The sequence below is a fragment of the Chelonoidis abingdonii genome, chromosome 8, assembly GCF_003597395.2.
Source record: "Chelonoidis abingdonii isolate Lonesome George chromosome 8, CheloAbing_2.0, whole genome shotgun sequence".
In the NCBI taxonomy this organism is placed as follows: Eukaryota; Metazoa; Chordata; order Testudines; family Testudinidae; genus Chelonoidis; species Chelonoidis abingdonii.
This window is the reverse complement of record NC_133776.1, coordinates 1,271,616-1,295,023: the sequence shown is the minus strand read 5'-3', so window position 1 is coordinate 1,295,023 and position 23,408 is coordinate 1,271,616.

The window sequence follows — 23,408 nt, the reverse complement described above, 5'->3', positions numbered from 1 at the left end:
CTGAGGTGGGCAAGGGAGTGTTGCACCTGGGGTGGGGAACAGGTCTGGAGAGACTGGAGATGACAGCAGATACAGACAGCACTACCCCTGTGCGACGTAAGTTCAAGCTACACTACTGACTTCATTGGGCCGAGGCCAAGAACTGCCCCCAAAGGCAGCCCTGCCTGCCAACCTGGTGCTGCGGGTTGTGCAATATAACACTGCCTCAGGGGGGTCAGTGTGCCCATGAGCCTACGGGAGAGCAGGGCGTGACCCATCTCTCTCTCATGCTAGGTGTGATGTGCACAGCTAGACTAGATAGAGCCTCATGTGTGCCCTGACACAGGGACTGCCCTGTGGCCTCGTGCATGGCTGGGGGTGTGGACGCTTTCCTTGCACCGCAGAATTGGCTTTCATTGCTGCTGGCTGAATACCACACGACTCATGCAGGACCCAAGGTCCCAGGACTCATGACAGAGTCCGCTGACTATCAAGGCTATTAGGAATGTGAAGGTGCTATGTTAACGCCCTAAGGATGTAGCATGATATGGCCGCAGATAAACCTTGCATAATTGTTGCTTGCAGCCATTTACAAACGACTGGAGTGCTCTGAACCAGTGAGCCACCTGCGCTAATTTACCATCGAATTTGTATATCTACAATTTTATAGGTGATGTTAGTTCTTCAGTCTGTTAAAAGTTTATATAGCCAGGATGAAGGGCAGTCCTGACGGACCAATGGAAAATTAGACGCACAAATGATATTCATGCCTTAGTTTAATTTTGAGCCTATAGTTAGCAGTTGTCTCTGGAGCTGTGTGCGTTTGTGTCTTCAGGCTTGTTGATGGTATGAAGACTTGCCCTTGCTGCTGGACTGTTGGACACGTCATGTATGCGGCTTCTGTATCTTGTCAGCGCAGCTGTTACAAAGGGACGTGTGCAGTGCCTGAGATTAGTGGGGCACTGAGAGGATCCAGTCTCGGTCGGTGCGTTCTAGGGAGCGTGCGAGAGTCAGACGCTGAGCAGATACTGAGTCTGGAGCCTAGAGAATCTCCTGCGACCAGTTCGGTGACTTATCTAGTAGATTTCTGAGTTATGCAGGGGCTTGATAACCTTCGCTCACCATCAGGTCCCATTCCTCCTAAAGCAAGTGGGTTTTCTCATTTCCATTTCCCCCATCTCCCTTCCAAGGGAGGGTCTGTGTCTTCCATACCAAGGTCTACCATGTCTGCACCATGTTGCCCATTTACTCCTATGCTAGGGCTTGATGTCCTTTCGCCCTAAGTTCTCAAATTGTCGGCATAGCATGGGTGTTGCACACATGCCTCTTCACGAGCCCCTATTCTTTCCTCGCACGCAGTAGGCTTTACAATCATATTGCTATATGGGAGTGGGGTGGGGTGCAAGATATCAGTATCGGAAGGTGAGGAGTTGTTGTGTGTAAACATCTGGGGGGATAATATCATCGAGGTTGTACATCCTTGATAGCTATGGGAGGAGGGGCAGCCATAGGGGAGGTGGTGTGAAGGAGGCTGTTCGGTGCCATACCCAGTTGTTTGGATTATAAATGGCAGAGTGTGCTTAAATTGTGACATGTGCTAAATCAGTGGCGGGGTCCATGCTGTCATTTTCTCGCCTTTCGGTTTTCCAGTTCCCAAATATAGGGTTCTGGAATGGATGCCTTGAATATTTTCTGATACTTTGGGAATTGATTGGGAGGGTCAGATTGGTAGATGTTATACATTACGACGAGAGGTTGTCAATCAATGGGCATGTAAGGTTCGAAGCTTGGCATTTAAGTTTATCAAAGATGATGTTTCTATCTAAAGTTGAAATTATTGCATGTTTGAAAGCCAGATCTAGTCTTTTTTAGTTTGGTTTTTATGTAAATTGCTGTGCTAGGCGGTGTTATAGCTTGTGTAATCAGCAAGAGCTAGAAATGTTGGAGTTGTGAATGATTGTTTGATTACTCCGAGAGGAATATATGTCCGAATCACAACATCACAGGTGGCTTCGTCTTACAATAAACTCACATGCCTGAGGGTATAAGAGACCCTGCCTTCCTAGAGCTTCTGCCTGCTTGGCATGATGTATGAAAGAACTCAGAAGGCTGGTGACCAACACTGAGGCATGTTTTCAGTGGCCAAATTGTGAATAGTTACGCTTCTTTGCAGGGGACAGAAATAACAAACGTGACGAAAGGCAATGAAGAGCCCGCATAGTGTGTCATACAGTAGTATGAGAGTTGCCAGGATGACTTCAGTTCGCAGCAATTTCTGGCTTGGTGAGATGATTTTGCTATACACCAGAGTCTGATTTAAAAGGGCAAACTGATGGACCTAAGAAATAGTCATACGTTGTAGTGGTAACTGCAGGCAAGCAAGCTATGGATAAACAACTGCGAACAGTGGGTGTGTTGGTGGTGGGTTCCACTGCCAGTCTGGAGAAGGTTCAGGTGACTCAGGGTGATAAGGTCGGGATAGTTCACACACGACAAGTGTTCTTCGAGGGTCTTTGGCAAACGGCAGAAATCTCACTGTTCAGAGCTCACCAAGAGGGCCTTGGTTGTGGGGTCGAACAGATAAATGGAGAGTGTGGATAAACTGAACTGATGAACATGAATGGGGTTTGCACTTGAGGTTCTCACTTTATTTTGACGCATTCTCGAGGTTGCTTCTGGAGCTGGTTCTTAGTGGAGGTTTATTGTTCTACAAAGGCCATACAATACTGGCTGTTTTGAATGACAGTTGTCCATGGTGCAGATTTACTTTGCTTTTAAAGGCCAAGGAGGAGTGGGCAGATTGATCGAAGGCAGGATCTGTGTGCACAGAAATTTGGCCTGAGAACACTCAGACAGCTTCTTTTCATCGGTTTACTTTCGCTGTTAAAAATACATTGTTAGCAGGAGTTTTGTTTATTCTGTGTCGGAACCGGTAGCTTGGTACTCAGTTTATGAAGGGGAAGGCAGACTTATGTGACACACACACACAGTGAGTGATATGGCTTTTAATGAAGGTAAAGAAAACACACCCGCAACGGGGACTCTGCACGTTGCTAACTCAAAGCGGGGAGCGAGTCCAAAGCAGCAAAACAAATTCTGATAAATATAACTTTATGCTAATAGCATGTAAAGCAGCTCATACATAGGCATGTGGGAGCTTTCCCACAACTGGGCTCTCTCTTATGGCAAAGGGCCAGGCTTTTCCAAACACACCGGGCTTCCCAGGCTAAGCGGTTCCAACTGGCTACAAACAGCATATACTAGTATACAGCAACCTTTAATAACCTGTCCTTGAGAAGGCGAACAGCCTTAGCTAAACTGTGACAAAATCTTCCGCAGTCCCTTACAATCTCGAAGAACAACAGTTACAAAGGTGAGTAACCGTGTTTTCCTTCTTGAACTGTGTTAATTTAATTGGGTGACCCCTAGTTCTTGTGTTAGGGGAAAAGATTATTAACAGCTCACTATTCAATTCTTTCTCCACACCACTCATGATTTTACAGACCTCTATCATATCCCCCCTTAGTTGTCTCTTTTCCAGGCTGGACAGTCCCAGTCTTTTTAATCTCTCCTCATATGAAGCTGTTCCACACCCCTTATCATTCTTGTTTCCCATCTCTGCACTTTTTCCAGTTCAGCTTTATTCACCTTTTGGACCAGGGTCTGTCGCCACTTAGGACTAGATCAAGAATCGCTTCTCCTCTGTGGGTTCCAGGTCTAGCTGCTCCAAGAAGCAGAGCCACTTGCCGATGGATCACATTCAAACCACTCGCTAGAACTCTGGTTATCACTTGAAAGGGAAAACAAGAAAACATAGTGTGTACTTAATGCATGTAGTTAATGCATTATCTTGATTTAATGGATTCTGGGCCCCAGTCCGATCTCCATTACCCTGTATAAAATCCACTACCAAATTCAACACATTGGAGTTACTGTGAATTGGCAGAGGGGTAATGGAGAGCTGTGTTTTTAAATGCAGGTGGCCTGATTCCCCTCTTGCTGACACAGATGTGAATTGAGAGCGACTCCACTGAATTCACTGGTGCAACTGAGCAGAACTGGTGACCAGCTGGCAGCTGTGAAGAGTAGAAGTAGGGTGACCAGATGAGAGGAAGAAAAAATCAGGACACATGGAGGGAAGGGGTGGAGGTCGCTGGCAGAGCAAAAAAAAAAAAAAGTTGGAGTGCCATGAAATATCGGGACAAATTGCATCCTGACCAAACTGTCACCATAAGTATAGGCCTCTGGAATGCTATAATTCGAGGTGGTAAAATTATTTTTTCCAATATACTAATTTTACCCAAAAATACATTTTTCAGAGTACTGAAATGATTTGCAAATTTGGGTTGAATTTACCAAACAGTTATGGCAAAAAATCTGTTTTTTTTAAAAAGTCCAAACCTTTTTGTAGTGGGGCAAATTGCCCCACTCCTTGGGAGAATGGGCTGGGGCAGGCCAGGGAGCCTGTGCAGCCTGGCAGCCAATCAGAGAAGGGCTTATAGGGAGCCAATCAGGGCCCAGATTGCAGACAGCCAATCAGGGCCAGGCTCAGGGGTATATAAAAGCTGCCCAGAGCAGGAGCAGTCAGTCTGTCCCAGGCCTTCGAAGGGAGAAGGTCAGTCTCCAGGGGGGAGACTAGCACCGTGGGCAGCACAGTGCTGGGCAGGCTCAGGGAGGCCTAGAAAGCTCTTAGCCCCTAGCTGCCAGGTAAAACCTGCAAGCTGACAAAGAAAGGGCCTAGAGGTGCAAGGGGCCGTAGGGGAAGCGCCCAGGGAAACAGAATGAAGGAGGAAGAGACAGCAAGGCTAACGCCAGAAAAGGTCCCTGGCGGGACCCAGAGTAAGAGGTGGCTGGGTTCCCCCCCCACTCCTTCGCAGTACACATCCAGCACTGTGTAGAGACCACAAGCAGATCCCGCCAATAGGGATTAGATCCGAGGGCGGGTGGTTTGTACATGAAGGCTTGACTGAGACTGCTGACGATCGAATCCCCGAAGGGGATCAGACTGACTGATGGGCACTGCCGGAGGGCATGCCTCGAAAGAGGGACACGCCCGCTCCACACACCCGCCGAGCAACGTGGGACTCCAGAGACGCTGACAGAGGGCAGAATGGAAGGACACCAACCAGGAGGGGGCGCTCCACTGGAAATGAGCTAATTCCCAGGAGTGACCAGCAGGAGGCGCCAGGTGGTGAGTCCCCACCCGTTACATTTTGTTTTGACTGTCCATTTTGAAATGGCATTTGATTTTCACATTTGGCCTGTAAAAAAACCAATAAAGGTCAAAATGTACCCCAAGATGGACAAATCAAACCAAAATTGATCCTCCTTCCAGCGGATGAGCCGGGGTGCTGGCAGTGATGAGTGATCTGACGGAGATGTGTCACACAGGGCTGCCCCATTCTGAGTGTGTTTCCACCTTGCACAGTGTAGGTGGGTTTGTGATGGACGCACACGTGCTCCTCACTAGCTCCAGGACAAGGCTCACTCTGGGTTTGGGAGCTGTCCAGCTGAAGCAGAGGCAGTTTCCAATCTGGAACCAGCTCAGGTGAAGAAGGGAATGGTGGCAGTTCATTCAGCCTTGCTCCAAGCAGGTTGCATTGGATTAAACAGGCTCAGCAGGAAGCTGTATGAATATTATAGAAACATGGGGCCCAGTTCTCTGAGAGTGCGAGTGGGAGAGTGGAGGCTATTCAGGCCATCAGAGCTGCTGCTTTTTTTGCCAGTACTGAATTTGACACAGCCCTCTGGAGCTGGCAAAGCCCTCACAGATCATCCAGCCCATCTCCTGCCAAGGTGGGATTGGCTCCTCCTGTTTTCCAGGCAAGTTGGAAATGTGCTTGCTATGGGGCTCCCACCCCTTCCACTGCCTAATGTTCTGTCTTCTCTGGGGAGCTGGAGCAGTTGGATGGAACCAGTTTAAGAACAACTGGTTCAGTGTGTACTTGCCACCCATACTGATTCTCTTTAACCCCTATCCAGGCTCGCCCTGCGTCCATGCCAGCACTCTCCTAGGCAGTGCCCTCAGTTCCCAGCATCACTGGGTTTGGGGAGATTTTGAAGGGCCATCTGTGCACTGTGGGATGACAGAGACAGGACTAGCTGAAGCTTGTCTGCACCCCTGGGCACTAAACCCAGTCAGACAAAATGGTTCAGCCCAGGCTAGTTCTTAGTCCTGCTCCAAGCCCGACATCCTCCAGCTGCCTTGTAGAATGTGTGTGAAATGGTTCAAAGTCCTTTACAAACATGCGGTTGGGTTAAAGCTGGTCTTACAATGGTGAGTTCCTCCACCAAATCCACAGCTCAATTCACTCTCAGCGTGTTTCCTCTGATATTCAGCTTAAACCTCTTTCCTTTTCTTCAGCCTAGTTCTGCCCCTTTCTCGTTTGTTCTCCCTGCCTGTGCTTGGAGCATCATCATGTTCCCAGCCACAAGCCTTGTGCAGACAAGTGACACAGATTTTACTCTTCATCTTCCCTTGTCTGCCAGTCCAGCCATCGTTCCAAGGTTGTAGTTTTCAGGGTCACAGACCTTTGGGAACAAGAATGTGGGAGGCTGTGTCTCACTGCTAGCCCGAGCTGCTGCAGGAACACTGCCATTTTCAGCACACTAGGGCAAGCAGAGCTAATGCATCTGTGTCTATCTGAGCTGAGAATCACATCTCCCAGCTGCTGTAGACATGCCGTGTGTGTGTGTGAGAGAGAGAGAGAGAGAGAGAGAGAGAGAGAGAAGTGGTTCTAAAAGGTATTACTAATTATACGGTAAAAAGCCTCAAAAACGCTTTGTGCTTTTACTCAGTGCGATCTCACGACGCCCCAACCCCTTTCATTATATTTAATGATCTTTCAGCCAAAGCAGCTGCCCTCGGCTCCATCATACAGCATCTTCCTTTTGTGCATCTCAGAGCTGTTTACAGAGGAGGATATTGGCACTTTAAGTAATAGCAGGGAGCGAGGTGGGGGTGGGGGTATTGAGTTTAAACACTTTTAAAGCTAACAGTTTAAAAACAAATCAACGCAGCCCGGGAATCTGAAGGCCTGAAAATAGAAACAGAAGGCAGAGGAGGCTGCATGAGGGAGAGGAGGAGGAAATAGACACGTTCTGGAAGTACAGAGCTATAGTCCAAGTGTTTGTGGGGCCTTCTGTGAAGACAGTTACGCAGTGTCTCATCCAGCTGCCACCCCACCTGCAACTGGGCCTCCGCACACTCACTGCCTGGTCACACACCTGCTCACTGTCTGCCAAGTGAGTATGGGACGAAAGCTTAGGCTCTGCAGCTGGGGGCTGCAAGAACTCCTGTCCTCTGTGAGTTGGGGGCTCACCCCCACCGGTGAGTTGCAAATGCAAATGCTGCTGGTGCGTAGCCAGTGAGCAAGGAGCACACTTGAGACATGATCCCGGCAGAGGGAGCTTTTCCAGTGGAGCAGGATTGGGTTGTTAAGTGAAGCCGAGCCAGAAACAAACAGGAAAAGCACCGGCTTCTTGCTAGCTTGTCAACAGAGCGGGGAGCCGCACAGGCGCATGGCACAGGCAGTCCATCAGTCGCCCTTACTGGAGCTGTGAGCTGGGGAGTGGTGGGGTGCTGGGACCCAGAGCCACAGGCCTAAGGTGATCACTAACTGTGCCAATGAGATACAACTTAGCGTTCATCTACACTGCAGGCGGGAGGTGCGCTTGCAGCACATGGGCATACCGGAGCTAGCTGTGATATTTAGTGGTGTCAGGTGGCACAGGATGCTAGCCAGGGTGTGGGTGGGGCTCAGCTGGGCTGTCACCCATGTCACCATGGCTGTGCTGATATTTTTAGCTCGCTCAAAGCTACCTCAGGTATGTCTGCATGTGCTGCAGCCGCACCTCCTGATTGTAGTGTAGACAGGGACAGACTGCACGACAATCTGGAGTGACCCCAGAGTCAGCTGATGGAATCTGGCCTACTGGAAGCCAAGAGGAAATGGCGTTACTAGCAATAGGTTAACTGAGCTGATGATCATTTTCGCTATAGCTAGAAAGCCAGGCTCTTGTCAGCTCTTTGGGGTTACTAGTCTTTGGTGGTTCCCCTTTGCATACAAATAGTCCAGGGTCCTGCACACACAGGGATATGGGATGAAACCCTCCCAGCACTGAGAGGCAGATAAAAGGCATTCACACTGGAGGAGTTTCCACCTCTCATCAGTCAGACACTGGTGCATGAGCCACATGGGGGTCCCGTCAAACAGTGCAAGGGATTTGATGTGTTCTGAGCTGCACTTCTTCACCCCCAGCAGCCCAACAGCTGCTGCAGGATCATACGCATGGCAGCAGGAAACCCCTTTGTGAGCACTGGCTGTCGGGGATAACAGAGACAGCTCAGCGTGTGGCTGCCACAATGGGGCATGGTTCAAAGGAGGCATTTGTGCTGCTTCAGCACAGTCATTTTATTTCAAAAGCACACAAGCCTCCTTGGGGGGCCTCGCAGCAGTTCGTCTCTAGATACACCTGCATCGCATAAACCAGAAACCCAGCCTGCAGGCTAGCGATAAAAAGGGTGGAGGAGAGGGCCAGATACAGGAGCTGGCAGTCATTAACAACACGTTCAGGAAGAGCGGTGCTTCTAAACCTTTATTAAACCAGAGGAAGGATGAGCAGAGGCAGATGCCTAGATGTGAGCGGTTGCCTGGTTGAGTGGCCAGAGGAAACCAGAACTGCTGTTCTTTGACGCTGCCAGACGCTGGGTGGGCTTGAGCAAGTCATGAAGGCCCAAATTTTTGAATCTGGGTGTTTACATTTTCAAACCTAAACGTCTGCAGTCAATGGAAGTTTTGGGTGCTCTGGATCACTGAAAATCAGGGCACTTATATTGGGGAGCCTGAATATATAGAGGTGAATCTAACTTTGGACACCCAGGTTTGAAAATTTTGGCCTAAGTGACTTTCTCAATGTCTCACAGCAAAGTGGGAGGTCTCTTCCAACCCCTAATCTTCTATGATGCTCTGAATTCTGATCTCCTGATGTCCAGTCATGTATATTAACTACTAGATTATGCTCTCTGAACAAGCCTGATAAAGGCAAGGCAGTAAGGTACCTGGCCACATGGTCAGAGATGGTCTGTCTCTGTGGTCAGAGTTAGAGGTAGCTGTATGGGATGTCTCTTTGTTTTGTGTTTGTAGAGTGGAATCCTGGGGCTGTTGAACTCTATGATGATACATTATTTTTTATTATTTGTATTTCTTCCATTCTTGGTCTACTCCCATGTCATTCTAAGCTTGTACAAGACATTCAGATGGTACAAAGAACAGGTTATCTTTCAAAAATTGCAGGAGTTCTGTTAAAAAGTAGCTTTGATAAGATACACATCAAGGGGAAAAGCCAACTTCATTAATATACTGGTGTCTTTGCCCTCTGAAATTGGATTTAAAATCCAGATTGCTCCAACACAGTCAGAGACTTGGCAGTGCTTGAGAGCTGATGGAGCCCAGGCGTTAGCTGTCACTCACTTCTATGCAGAGAAGCAACAGGATCCTGTGCAGATGGCTAACTGTAATTATGGTGAGGCTTCTTCCCAAGATGTTTGATTAGCTCATAATGGACCAAAATTCACCCTCAGAGGTGGAGTCAAGGAAGTTTCTGGATTGCAGCATGGTTTTCTGGGATGCAGTCAGGCAGCCTCGCTAACAAGTCGGCAGTGGACATAAAAGCAATCCAGAGCTGGGTTTAAAGCACTCCTGGTGTGGAGATTCTCTCATGCCCTGCCATGCCTGTGCTGTCAGCTAGAGAGCACATGCCTTCCTGTGCCATTTTCAGATGATAAAGTCTTGGAGAAGTCAGCACCAGGGAATTATGCCAACTCTCTGAATAAAACATCACCCTGCCCTCTCTCCCAAGTAGCCAGTGCATCATGTCTGTAGCACTGTCCATCTAAGGGTCTCAGACCACCCTGCGAGCATGAATGAACTGAGCCCGTGAAGTAGGAAAGTGCTGTTCCCCAGCGGTACAAATGGGAAGGCTGTGGCACAGAAAGGTCAATAAGTGCATATCTGTAGGATCTCTAAGGGTGTCTCGGGGTAACAGTAGAGACCCCTGTTCAGCTCCATGAAGAATGAAATCAATCTGCGTTAGTATGTAATGAAACACTGGTGCAGCTGTACTGTGCAGGCGCTGTCAATACATTGGATAGTATAAACCAACAAGGGAGTCACAAACAGGTGTCAGGGAGTCGCAACCACCTCTGCTCTTTTTCTATTCTGCTAACTGGCTGGACTGTGACTCGATGATGGGGCAGAATCCCAGTAGGGGACACATTAAGGACCACAGGGGAACACTGGGAAGCCAGCAGTTGCTAGAAGAGTTTTTCTTGTACTATCTGTGATGCTGTAGCACTGTCTTCCTGCATATTTCAGAAGAGACGCACCTTGACACTGTGGCCAGATAGGTTTGACTAAGCTAAATTTGGAAGCTAAAAATTTCCCAAATTCCAGATGACCAGGTAACACGCCCATCTGAGTAGGGCTCTAGCTGTTCTCCAGGTGGCCACAGCATCTGGGCTAGCTGGCCCATGAGCTACAGCGTGTGTTGTGCAAGAGGCATATAACGGGAACAGATAATTAGTGGTGAATAATGTATTCTGGGAATGGAACCGAGCATAAGTTGTCTGTGAACAGACTGTGAAATTCTCATATGTACTTGTTGTTCTGAATTATTTATGAAGTCCATCAGCAACGGACTACGGCAACGGACAACAGACTTGGGCTACGGATTCTGTGCTTGACACAGTTGGAGACATGCAGTCAGCATGGTAACACTGCTAGCCCACACAGCAGGAGTTTCTAACGGTATTGGAACCAATTCCCTCTTGTCCAGATAGGCCTGAGCCTGAGGCAAGGTGAGCAGTGATGCCCAGAAACTGGTAGTGCCCAGGGTGGTGACAACTGCACTGTGGAGGTGAACGCCATAGATCCCACAACTCGCAGTCACATGGGCGTCTCAGAAAAGTGCAACGCTCCTACTGACTGCTGATTCCAAGGGCACATGGTCAGCAGACTGGCTGTACAAAGCAGTTTCTAGACTTATTTTGGGAGGAGATGTCCAGGTGCCAAGAACTCTGAGCAGTCCCCTCCTACTGATCTTCTCTAGGCAGAATTAACTCAATATTCCTATTTCTGGACATGGGGATTTCCTGTTAGTGGAAGGTTAACTACATAGTTGGTAACATTAACTACCAACCTCGGGGGTCGGGGGAAGGAATTGCTAATTGGGAGTCAAGGTTTGTGTAGCGAGAAATCAAATGACAAACATTCTATTCTGACCTTTAGGAGATAAAAGCTATTGGTGATGTGTCTCTATTCACAACAAAAGGTTCAAGACGTTAGAGGTACTCTCCTTCCCTTGGCAACTTTCCTTATAGTCACTGGCAACCTGCAAGTTGTTAGGCTCAACACACACAAGATTAGGAATTATTTTCTCCTTGTTACAAGTTGTTAAACTCTTAGTAGGTGACACAATTAAATCACCTTTCTGCTCTCCTTGTGCCCTGGCTAGGGTATCACCCTGCTTAGACAGAGCTGCTACACCCTTTTCCAACTTTGCTAAGACACAAACTGGATGCAACCTAGTTACAGTGCCATCCTTCCCAGCAGACAGGAACTCAGGACCATTCCCTTCCTGGGCTTTAGCTGTATTTACAACCAACTCTGAGACAACTGAATTACCCTTAACCATCAGCAGCTGAAAGGCAGCCCTTCTTTATATTTGCTCGACATGCAAACACAGAAAGAGATGGCAGACACATCTCTCGCTTCCACCTCATACAAAAACACAACTTGGATTGTATTTCCCTTGTCCAGCACACAGGGCTGCTTTACAGACAACTGCTTGTGAGGACCGAGGTAACATCCTCCATAATAGGCAAAGTAATACCTCTCCTAAACAGCCACAGCAACCATTTCCTTCACTGTTACAATTCCACACAGGAAACATGGTAAGGGATAGGGACACTCACTTCCAGCGATTCGTTGTTCCAACAAAAACTGCTGACTTAGACACAGCCAATAAGCTCACTAGCTGCGTAGGTCATCAGACTTTCCCTACCAGAGCACATTGCCACTCCACCAACAGAATAAGCTGCGCTTTTTTCACTACCTCAGCTACTTCCAGCAAATCACAGTTACCCATCTCGGTTCACTTTTACAAGCTGTACTATTCAACAATTCATATACCCATTACAAATTACCCTTTCTTTCTCAGTTAGGGCTTCCACCTGACCATTTACTTGAATTTTCTTTTGAGAAACATTCTCAGATTTATAGTTATTTCGGGTCGCAATTTAAGGGTTTTGTTATAAAATTTAAGTTTTTATCATTTGGCATAATTAATTTGCGTGCGGATTAGCAGGTATTACCCCGAGGTGGGGGAATCAAAATGGAATCGGAAAACTCTCATTTTCTTGATTTTACGAGGCGGGTAATTCTCCTACAAGTGAGAGGACGCTGCCAGCACGAGGTTCTCCAAGCACTTCAACAGTGCAAGTGACGGCTGCACGGGAAAAAAATCGGCTGGCTGACACCTAAAGCTCGGGTGGCACCGAAGGAGGCAACCTTTATCTGCCAGGGTTAATGGTACAGTATAGCCTTTTGAGTTTTTTCCATGTCAAGGGAACAGACTCCATTCCATTACTGGATAGTGCGAATTTTTGCTAAGTAAAAGGTGAAACTGCAAATGTTGAAGCTGTTCAGTTTCATTGTCTGCGCGGTCTGCAGCGTGCCACGGCATGCCCATACCCCTTGGCATCCTGTCGTGACGGCATGTAGATTGCCACGTATTCGCAGGCGCGAAAGGAAATGCAGCGACTGATTATTTACCAGGCTGCATGTGCAATGGATTATATTTACAGATGCAAGGAAGTATGGGCACAGATGCAATCGCGACACACACAACTAAATTAATACATTTTAAAGGTTTATTGGGTATAGGTACAAGGTAATGGAGGCATAGGTAGAATGCTAATATAGAGTTAAATTAAAAACCTAAAAACACAATGGACTAAATATGCTTACTAACATATAAATACAAAAAAGATGCAGCATTTAGTATAACTGATACTACTATCAAATATCTTTAAACCAAACGCATAACGACAACAAGAGCAAATAACGTAGAAGCTCATGTTTGAAACACAGTGAGCTGAGATGGAAAGGCTCGAGGTTGATCGAGCTCAGTACTGGGTGGCATCACAGGATACACAAGTGATTCCGTTTTTATCTTCTCTCTCCTGCTGCACATGGCAGGCCGGCTAAAGTAATAACTATGACAATCACAGAGTGTCATAGGGGACGGGGCCCAAAACCTGTGTGTGTTCGTTTCTGATTGGCACAAGCAAAGTTTACACCAAGTAGGGGAGCAGGTGCCTAAAAGTCTGGCTTTGCCCCCAAAAGGTGAGGAAATGCATATTGTTTTAGAATGCATTCAACACTGAATGACAAAAAAAGAGGCCAGGGCAATACCGGTATGGCAAGTTCTACAGGATGCAGACAGGAACTCATCTTAACAGTGATGTGTCTCTATTCACAACAAAAGGTTCAAGAAATTCCAGCAGAGCCAGAAGTGGTGGCTGGAAGATAAATGCGCTCAGAGATTGTCTGGAGCTGTAACCAGCACCACAGGTAATGGTTTGTATTATGCAGGCCAGCAGGACGGGTCCCCTCTGGCTGAAGGCTGCTCTGTGTGTTAGTTCAAAAGTTGCCTGTATACACTGGGTAGCATTTGGGGCCAGCCATTCAAAAGGGCTCAGGTCCCATATAGGCACTGAAGTCCGACCCCAGGTGCTGTAGAAATCTCAATGCCCATTTTGGGGGGATGATTGGGATGCTTATTGGCACCTTTCTCAGCACTTAACCCTGGGCCCAGGGTGCAGAGAGAGACGTGATTTTGTGATATGCAACCCACTGGGCCAGGGATAAGAGTCAGGTCAGTGATAGTCCCTCCACAGACACCTAACAGACAAGAAAACAGCCCATGAGGAGACACTTCTTAGCCCCACTGGCAGCACTGGGCTTCCATCTTCACGAGGAACTTCCTGCCATGCCCACCAGACAAGGAAACCAGCGACATGTTGATCTTCCTCGCAGGACAACAGAAAACCTTAGTGCAGCCACATGCTTCCCCATGGACATCTTGCACCCCTACGCTGGGCCCCCAATGGGTTAAGGGGGCTACTGTCCTCCCTTCTGTCCAGCAACACCATGGAGAGAGCAGATGGGGGCGCACCCAAGGACTGGCAGATTCTCGCCTCTCCAGTGCGGCCTGGGAAAGGAGGGACTGGAGCGCGTCCCTTCGTTGACAGCACAGAGCAGTAGGGAGGGCTGCATGTGCTCACAGGCTGCCTTCCCAGGGCTCTTTGGGGAAGAGTCCCGGTAACCCCCCCCCCCCCCCCCCCGACATACCCGGTAACACTCTGAGCACCCCAGGGCCCAAGCCGGGAAGCTGAGGTGGAGGGAGATGGCTGCATGTGAGTGCAAGGAGGCAGCAGGTGGACAGGAAGATGAGGACAGGTCTGTGACCAGTTGAAGGAGGAGGCAGGGAGCAGAGTGATGGGGCTGCCTGGTCACTTCCAGCTGCAGTGATGGGGTCACAGTGATGAGTTTGTGGGGGCAGGATGTATCAGCGGGGGTGGGAAGAGCCCAGACTGGTTGGTTGGTCAACTGATCAGAAACAATTGTGTTCATGTGTGGTGGGTTACCAGCCCCACACTCATTCTGGGCACCAGCCAAGGTTGCCTATCGCTATGGGCTGTAGCTCTCTGTCCTTGGGCTCCTCTGCAAATCCCAGCGAAGACCACTCCACTGGTTAGTTAACCACAGAGCAGCGCTGCACCTCCCCCAGAGTATCTGCATAGGGAAGCAATCTTGAGTTTAACAGTTTTCCTTCTACTCTGAGAAACCACCCCAGGATTTCTCCCATTACAAGCTACAGCTCATTGCAGGACTTGGCCAGAGTGAAGTGAAATCAGCAAGGCCCTTTGAGTAACAGCTGTAGGAAAGTATGAAATTCTCCACTAGGCAAAGACTCAGGATTGTGAAACCTCCATGAGAACAGAAACTTCTCAACCCTTCTGATGCTTTGGGGTGAGCTGACCAGCTGCACCCTGCTGGCACATCTCTGCCTAGAGAGGTTTTTGGATACCATGGAACCTGCATCATGCCAGATTGCACACCCCTGACCTCCCAAACTGAACAATTTGTGCCATTCTCCTGTACCAGGTTCAAGGTTTTCACAAAGCTCCCCAGCTCTTGCTGTTTGTGTGTGACCAGAGAGGGGCTGTGTTGCTCCAGGACTTGTCGTGAGAGGGGAGAGGGCAGGGAGTCAGTTAGCAGAAGGAGACACTGTCCGATAGGTGTGTTTTGTGAAATGTGTCTGAACAGGAAAATCCAATGCTTAAAGAAACGAAGGAGAAGGGCTGCCTGGAGGGGGGGAGGGTGGTGGGATGGGCAGCAGAGGGGTGAGGATTTAAACATTCTCCTTAAACACTGACGCAGACTGGCTGTCAAGACTCCTGGGTCAGTATGTGACCTTGGCCAATCAAATGTGCTCTGCTTCTGGGTGACCACCTTGCGATACCTCGGGCCTGACCGACAGAGCTGATAAGTTCCCATGGAGCCCGTTCTTAGCTGAGTACATTGGCATCAGTCAGGGAGCAGCACTTATTTATAGCTGCTGAGGGTCTGGGTTAGAGCTGTGTGTCCTCAATATCTCTGAGCAGCAGGGCCCAGGCGTCTCCATGAGGCACTGAAAGCAATCCTATTCAACTTATTCAAAAATGATCTGGAGAAAGGGGTAAACAGTGAAGTGGCAAGGATACTAAACTGCTCAAGATAGTTAAGACCAAAGCAGACTGTGAAGAACTTCAAAAAGATCTCACAAAACTAAGAGATTGGGCAACAAAATGGCAAATGAAATTTAATGTGGATAAATGTAAAGTAATGCACGTTGGAAAAAAATACAACCTCTATAGTCAGTTCGAGATATGAGCGTGGCATAAAACTTCTAGCTACAACGAGTCGGGGAAAAGATCATTGGAGTCATCAGTGGATAGATTCTCTGAAGAGTCAATGGAGTGTGCAGAGGTCGGTCCAAAAAAGCAACAGGAAGTTTAGAAATCAGTTAAAAAAGGATAGAGAATAAGACAGAGAATATCTATTGCCACCCTATATAAAGTCTGTGGTACGCTCCACATCTCCCATACTGTGTACAGATGTGGTCTCCTGACATGTCTCAAAAAGAATATTCTAGCACTAGAAAAGGTGTTCAGAGAAAGGGCAATAAAGAAATTAGGAGTTTGGGAGAGGATTACCATATTGAGGCAAGAGATTAAAGGAGGCTAGTCCTCTTCAGCTTGGAAAAGAGGAAACTAAGGGGGGATATGTTAGAGGTCTATAAAATCATGAGTTGAGAGTGAAGAAGTGATATAGAAAAAAGTTATTTTACTTATCTCCATAAACATGAACTAAGGTCACAATGAAATATATGGCAGCAAAGGATTTAAAACAAATTAAGGAAGTCTTTCCTCCACACAGCAAACAGTTCAACTTGTGGAACTCCTTACCTGAGAAGGGTGATGATATGTGCTTCTGGCGGACCCCAACTGGAGAGTGCATTCAGGACCAATTGGCCGGCAGTGGCGAGTCGACGAGAGCCCAAGCCTGGGGGGTTATCACCTCTAATAAGGCAAATCAAAAGCCGCAGACAAAAATGACTTTGGTTTGCAACCCCACTCACGGCTCCACAAGTCACACAAGCAATTCCTTAAGACACTCTCTACTCAGTAATTACCACCACGTTCCAACACTTCCTGGGGTGAATGTTGTGTAAAACCAAAGCCCCAGTAAGAAAAAGGTTCTTCTCGATCCACCTAAAAGACCAAGCCCCAGAACCCAGGTCAATTCAATATGTTTGATTACGAGAATATGTTAATATAGGATTGTATTAACACCAGAGTTGGCATGGTGTCCATTAGTCATTCAGGGGCAACATACAGAGTATGGGGGAGCGCTGGTATTTGGTTATGGGTTACATATAGTATATCAGATACAGTCTGTAATGGTCCCCATGCGGGGTTGTACGGTGGGGTGGGGTAAAGTATAGTAGGGAGCAGCAGCTGAGGGTACATCCACTCATTCTAATGGTTACACATTTAGTCATGATAGAGCGAAGCAGGCCGTGGGTAATGGGGAGCGAGGTTGACCCTCACGAGTGGAATCGATCGGTGGGTTCACGATCAGGGGATGTTAGTTTAGTAGGGGGGTTGTAAGGGTTTTCCCCTCCCCTCCCGTGGGTGCGTGGGAGACATCGGCTCTACTCCTAGACTGGCGGTGGCCGGTGATGTGTTGGTGCAGATGTCCTGGACCACCGGATTAGTGGTCCGGGCATCAAAACTGCTATGAGTCGCGCATAGCGACCGGCGAAGCGCGCGCTCAAGGCCCTAAGCTACGTATTCGTTACAGAGGGTATCCCAGGCGGCTCCAATTTAGCGCCCACCGACGATTCAGGGCGTCGGTGTAGCCAACCAATCGTCAGCCCTTTGCCCGCAAGGTTATCAGATTCGATTCACCTCACACAATCTAACGTGGTTGCAGATCCTTTAGTACTTCTAAATCTAAAGGTTTATCTTCGTTAAAAGGAATATGATAGATAGGAGGAAAAAGAGCTAGAAATTAGGTTACAGGGACTGAATCAATTAACGAAAATCCATTCAGTGGATGGCAAAGTCCTTAGTTAGTATTGTAGCAGCAGATTGAAGTAAAACTGACAGTGTAAATTGCAAGTCTCTGGAGAACATCCCGTCTGGTATGGTCCATCAGTCCCTTTGTAGAGTTACAGCTTGTGGGCAAAGTCCGCCAGATGGTAGAGCAGGATTAAGAAAATGGATACTGGTGCCTCCGCCTCTATATAGGCTTTTGCAAAGGTATGAACAATTCTTTTGTTCTGTACTGTTGGAAGCTTGACGGAGCATAATGGATGAATTGCCAGTCATATGGGCCAGTTCGCACACTCCTGCTGAGTCACAAGGCGTATTTGCTCTCTCAATGGGTCAATTGTGTGTAGGTGATGGTCCTTAATGGGCCATCAAGTAGGCTAAGCTGAGCTAGACCAGCTTGTCTGGGGTGTCTCCCAGAACTGCAGCACACAATTTGAAAATACAGACAGCATACAGCCATATTCATAATTTCAACTACGAAAATGATACAGACATACAGACAGCACAATCATAACCAGTAACCGTAACTGATCTTAGACACCTTATCTGACCCCTTACATAGGATTTGGTGCCATACAGAATCTTGGTTGCAACCCATGTTTATATGGTCCCAGTTTATATCAATAACGTCACAGGAGGTTGTGAAGGCTAGGACTATAAAGGTTTAAAGAGACTGGATTAAATTCAATGGAGGTTAAGTCCATCAATGGCTATTAGCCAGGCTGGGTAAGGAATGGTGTCCCTAGCCTCCGTTTGTCAGAGGATGGAAATGGATGGCAGGAGAGAGATCACTTGCTCATTGCCTGTTAGGTTCACTTCCTCTGGGGCACCTGGCATTGGCCACTGTCAGTAGACAGATACTGGGCTAGATGGACCTTTGGTCTGACCCAGTACGGCCGTTCTTATGTTCTTATGTAAGTAAACACTTGAAAACATCAACCCTGACCTCTCTGTGCCTCAGTGTCCCCATCTGTGAAAATGGGGATGACGTCTCGTATGGTGATCTAAGTGGAGAGGGAGTCGTGTTATCACTAGTACTGGTGTTAATTTAGTAACCAAAACAGCATTGTGCTAGCCCCTGCCACAGAGCAGTGAGAGGGGCTAGGAGCAGACAGTGCAATGGACCCCACGAGTGCCAATGCCTATGATAAGCAGAGTGCAAAGAGGAGATTGCGTCGGTTTGTTTTGCAGCATTCACCTGCCTCACCCCATTGACTGCAGATGAAGGGGGAGCTGAGTTGAGCATTCAGCCTGGTCATTGCCAGTCACAGAGCCTCGCCGCAGGCCCTGTCAGCATTCTGCATCCAGCCTCCAGCGGAGGGCTCAGCTGCTGATCAGTAAAACACCTGCGGAGCTTTTTGGTTTTTACCAGTACTTTGTGACTGGTTTGGAGAGTTCAGCCTGGGCTCAGATGGTTTGATAGCCGCTGCTCAGAAGCCCCCTCACTGCTGGGATCCAGTGCTCACAAGTGATTATTACTGGAACCGTGTGAAGCTTTCAGGTGAAAAGGGAACTGGGGAAACTCAAAAGCAGGAGAGGCCTCTGCTGAGAAGCCGACAGCCAAACAGCACGGGAGCCCTGGGTTGCGTCCTCCCAGCCGTTCTATGCAGTGCTGAGTCACAGTGGCCAGGGGCCTTTTAAACTCAAAGGGACAGAAGTTCCCTTCCATGGGAATAGCAACCCCCCTGCTGCTGTGTTATAGGCCCCATCGCTGGCCCCATCACTGTGGGGCCATGGGGCCACGTTCTGCCATGTGTTTCTCTGCCTAGGCCTTGCTGAGGCCTAGCGGCAGCTGTGTCAGAGAGCAGTTAGAGCTCTCCGCTGTTTGTTCCTGAGGAGGCAGCCACAACTGGCTGGCAGAGGCACCAGGGTAGGCTGCAGGAGGGGCCATTCTTAGAGGGAGGTAATTCTGTAGCTATCTCCAGACCAAGTGCACACACTGAGAAAGCAGAGGCAGGGGCCATGCTAGGACACTGTGATTGAGGCCTCTGCTGAGACAGGAAAAAGCAGCATCTTGCTTCATCCAGGTTCCAGCTGTTGATTAAGGCAGCGGCAGGAGGGCTGGCACGATGCAGAGCAGATGCTGTTAGGGTTAGGAGTGGCGTCTGATGTGTTTGTATGTCTTTGTTTTAGGACTCTATGTCTGGGTTCCCATCTAGGGTTCCCAGGTGTCCGGTTTTCAACCAGAATGGCCAGTGGAAAAGGGACCCACAGCTGACCAGGCAGTTAAAAGTCCAGTCAGCAGCACAGCAGGGCTAAGATAGGCTGCCCTAGCTCCATGTGGCTCCTGGAAATGTCCGGCATGTTCCTGTGGCCCCTGGGTGCAGGTGCGATCAGGGAAGCGCCACAACCTACCCCACCCCAAGCGCCGGCTCTGCAGCTCCCGTTGGCCAGGAACCGTGGCCAATGGGAGCTGTGGGAGTGGTGCCTGTGGGCATGGAGTTGCCTGGCCACCGCTGCCCTCCAGGCTGGCCAGGCCTAGACAGGCTCCTCCAACAGCCCATGGCCCACAATTCACAAGTAGGAATTTTCAGGCAAAAGTGGCTTTTCACTTTTCCCCCCTAGGCTCCCGGGTGAACCACCCCAAGCCCCAGCACACCCCACACCCCCCCACAACGGGGCTATGCAACCATCTGACACAAGACAGCTAAATTAACCCTCGCAGCTGCCTCCAGTATTTATCTCCCTGGCTCTAATAATGAATCAAGCTCTGCCTCTAACCAATGGGATAACTTGGAGGGAAAGAATAGCTGAGTAGGACCGTCAAGAGATAAGCCACTTCAGTCCTGTAGCAGCCACAAAAGAAGCATCACCTGCAGGTTCAGATGCTTAAGATGGCTGAAGTCCACGAGATGGCTGTATTAGTGGTGTTTGCTAATTGTCTAGCGCTGACCGTGTTTTCCGTGCTGCACGGGGCACAAAGAGTCCCTGCCCCAAAGAGCTTGCAGTGTAACAGTCTGACAGAGAGAAGACAGGATGCATTGGGAGTTTACAGTGTCGGGGCCAACTGAATCCGTGCAGGTGGGCCCAGAGTACCACCGAAGGATCAGGACTCGGGGGACTTGTATGGAACTTGGAAGGGGTGAAACTAAACATGTCCAGTATTTTTAACCTTTCCTCAGAGGTCGGGTTTTCTAAACCTTTTCTCCATTTTGTTGCTCTCCTCTGGACTCTCTCCAATTTGTTCACATCTTCCATGAATTTTGGCACCTAGAACTGGACACAGCTCTCCAGCTGAGGCTCACCAGTGTCGAGTCGAGCAGGACAATTACTTCCCATGTCTTACATAAGACACTTCCATTAATACACTCCAGAATGGTATTAACCTTTTTCGCATCTGCATCATGTTGTTGGCTTGTGTTCAATTTGTGATCCACTAGACCCCCCAGATCCTTTTCTGCGGTACTGCTGCCTCACCAGCGAGTCCCCGTGTTGCAGTTGTGCATTTGATTTTTCCTCCCTCAGTGATACACTTTGCACTTCTCTTTATGGAATTTCATCTTGTTGATTTCAGACCAATTCTCCTATTTGACACGGTTGCTTTGAATTGTAATCTTGCCCTCCAAAGTGCCTGCCCTCTCGGTTGGTGTCATCCGCAGATTTTATAAGCATGCTCTCCACTCCACTATCCGAGTCATTAGGAAAATATTGAATAGTACCAGACCCAGGACAGACTCCTGCAGGACCCCACTTAATATGTCCTCCCAGTTTGCCAACAAACCATCCAGCCATTAGTAGCTCTCAGTGTAATTGTACAAGGCAGCAGAAGGAAATGGTTTTTGGAGCTGAGGCTGTAACTCAGGACCCTTGGTCTAAGGACCTCAAATATGGATCACTAACACCACCCTACCCCCCATGCGGCACAACACATTTCAAAGGTATCCGAGTAACCCAGTGAGATTTTGGCTTACTTACAAGAGTTGAGTTTTAAAGCATATGCCATGGTGGGAATGGGAACTTTCTAGCCAGTTTTCTGTATTGGCACATATGTGCTGTAAAAATATAATGTTTTCTTAAATCCTCATCTCTGTTTGGGTTGCCCAAAGATTTATTGGGTGTCATGCACTAGCCTGGGGGACTGATTGAGACCGTTTTGACCTGCATCACATCAAATAGTTTGATCTCTATGTGCAAGAAACAGCCCACCGAGAAACATTTTTAAACGGGCATTGTGGGGGGCTTATTTCTGTTCAACTCCTCCCTCAAATGATTCCAAAGTTGGGTCACTAGCCCTACCCTGTGCCTGCCTGAGGCACAGCACATTTCAAAGGAATCTGAGGAAGTATGCCAGTAAGTCCGTCAAAGAAGGAAGATAGGTAGGTCTGACGTGATTTGTTCTTGACAAATCCATGTTGGCTAGTGCTAAACACCGTTACTCTCTAGGTGCTGACAAATCAACTGTTTAATAATGTGTTCCAGTATCTTTCCAGGGATCGAAGTCAGGCTAATAGGTCTAGAATTCCCTGGTCCTCTTAATCTAGGTTCTATGTTTGCCCTTCTCCAGTCCCTGGGCCCTCAGTGAGCTCTCAAGATAATCCTGGACAGTTGTGAGCCTGCTCCAACTAGTTCCTTAAGTACCCTGGGGTGAATTTCATCAGTGTTCCCTGTAAACCGGGCACATGCACAAGTCACATGGCTGGGAGCATGGCAGGCACCTGGGTCCCAATCTGTATGCTGGGCTATCAACCTGCCAGAGTCCGTTGTGCCTCCTGGCACCAGGAACCAAGATGTGGCAGGGACCTGAGCCAACAGGGGAGTAAGGAGCAGAGTAGGGTGCTGGGAGCTCATGGGAGGAAGCGGGGGGGCTCCCTTCAGGGTTGAGGCTCCTGGGCGGGGTAGGTGTAGGAGCTCTGGGGGGAAAGGCAGGGCCAATGGGTGTCTAGAAGGGAGGGCTGTGGCCTCAGCTGTGGGGAAAGGGGCCCTGGGCTGGATGGCAGCTGTAGCAGGGGCCTGGACTTCACTACCTGCCTCACCCTCTTGCTGCTTAAGGGGCTGTGCCCCCCCCCCCCCAACCACATTGCGCCCACACCAGCCTGGAGAGAGACTATTAATAATACAGGCAGGGCTGAGCCTGATTATCACTAGTCCTAGCAATTCTCTCCTGTTCGTCTCGCTATTTATTTATTTCCATTTTCCCAGATCTTGAACTGTTTACAGTGACGTCAGGTTTGCTGCTCAGAGGCTTTTGCTGGCCCATCTAGCACTGCCATTTAATCAAATACGTGCCTCATTCTGTAAACCTTTAAGCTTGCACTGGAAGAATGTAATGGGGTTCTTTTGTAAGGATTGATGCTTAGTCTCCAAATAGCTTGTCCCTCCCTTCATGGCATGGCTGTGTGCACACCCAGAATCCTTTGCTTGCTACTGAAACAACTGGTTGGAAGCAAAGTGGCTGCTGACAATAGCGCTTGTGTGTGTTTTGGTCTGAGGCAGCCAGGAAAGTCAGGCTACAAGCAACAGAGCCACAAGAAGGTAACACAGGGAGGGCACTTTTCAGTCTCCCTCTGGCCTGGCTTCTTGGAACAGTGCAAGGAGCATGCTGTCATAAACAGACAGCTAAGGGTTAATGTTTCTTTTACCTGTAAAGGGTTAACATAGGGAACCAAACACCTGACCAGAGGACCAATCAGGAAACCAGATTTTTCAAAGCTCAGGGAGGGAATTTTTGGGTGTGTGTCTTTTGTCTCGTCTCTGTTGCTCTCTC